Consider the following 1,634-nt stretch of genomic DNA (forward strand, 5'->3'; position numbering starts at 1 on the left):
AATAAAGTAATTAGAACAAACTTACTCTAAAGCCCTAGAAATCTACCTAGGGGACTACATATATTTAGACACTAAACACCTACAGACCTCTAGACCTTCTAGAAAGCTAGTAGAAAAACAAATTAAACTCTATAAAGTGCTATAAATATAAAAAAATAACTGTAAACTTAAACTTCCTTTTATAATAAAGATTTACCTATAGTTCTACATCTTTAGGCTTAAAAAGGCCTTAAAATAAATCCTGCTATTTATAATAAGCTAGAAGGATGTAAAAAAAGAATATAAAGTAGAATAAATTATAAGCAACTAAAAGAAGAAACATAAACTTTTTATTAAATAAAAAAGGTAGCTTACTAGTAAAAATATATAAAAACTAGTTAAAAACTTAATAAATGCTTACTAACTACCAGAGAAGTATTATTTGTCATGTTAAAACAAAACTAACTAGGCAAAAGCAGCCCTAAGGGGAACACGTTGCCTGCTATAGATAACAGCGCCGCGCTATTATTAGATAGCAGCAATGTACGCGGACAAGAACCTAGCAACGTGGGTTAAGAAAGAGGAAGACTAGCAGCTTCTACCTTAAGCGCTTTAATCTTATCTAGTAATAAAAAGTCTTTATTTTGTTGGATATTTTACCCTTTTATCTTAAAAGTAAGCTAGTTGCTTTTTTAAATAAAGCCTTTTTAAGACAATAATAGCCTTTTTCTTCTACATAGTAATTTTCTTAACTTAAACCTTCTCTAAATTTATAAATAGCTTTAACTGCACTTTCTTTAGGCAGTTCTAAGTAGCATTAGAAATAAAAGTGTCGCACCTTTCTTACACACTCTACGCACTTGTTTAATAACAGGGTTAGAACACAGGAAGACTTAGAGAAATAATAGAGACTATAAGAACACATCATTATGCAGTAAAAAGGATTAAGGAAAGAAGTAGTTTAGGTCTAACGAGTGTAAGTTAGCTAGTAAGGCATACTTTAGTGTTAAAAAAAAATAAACATCTGTAAAGTGTTTATAGAAAGAGACTTATAAGTAATAAAAAATTTCTAACACTTACAGTAGTATAGGCAGAGCAGTAAGGACGCTGCTAGAGAGAGAGGCCTGCGTGTTACAGTCTATAAATAGACTAGACAGAACCCTAGCAACATGCTCTACTGTTTAAATAATTAAGCTTAGAACTCTTTTATGCTTAAATAGGAAGAACTAGAGGACCCTGCTGTGCAGGTAAACTCTAACCCCTTCAAGTAGGCTATAGAGGAATGCGTTGTCTAGTAGGAAGACCCTGCTAAGGATTGCAGTAATTATAAGGCTTAGTAAGTTAAGGCTGTAATTACTACATAATAGATTACAGTAATTGCAAGGCTTAGCAAGCTAAGGCTGTAATTACTATATAAACATAGATGTATAACGTACTTTACAGGCAAGTTGCTCACACACCTAAGTTGCTTACTTTGCTAAGGCCCTACTAAACTACTCTTTTAACACTAATGCATTCCTAACAACACTACTTAAACACGCTAAAAGAACATTAGATACAGCTTACACTCTAAGCTTTTAAATAAAACATAAAACTCTTAAAGAAATGTGCTGCAGCTATGTAAAAAGTCTTTTACAAGATAATAAATAACTATA

This window comes from Lindgomyces ingoldianus, assembly GCF_010093535.1.
Source record: "Lindgomyces ingoldianus strain ATCC 200398 unplaced genomic scaffold BDR25scaffold_32, whole genome shotgun sequence".
NCBI lineage: Eukaryota > Fungi > Ascomycota > Dothideomycetes > Pleosporales > Lindgomycetaceae > Lindgomyces > Lindgomyces ingoldianus.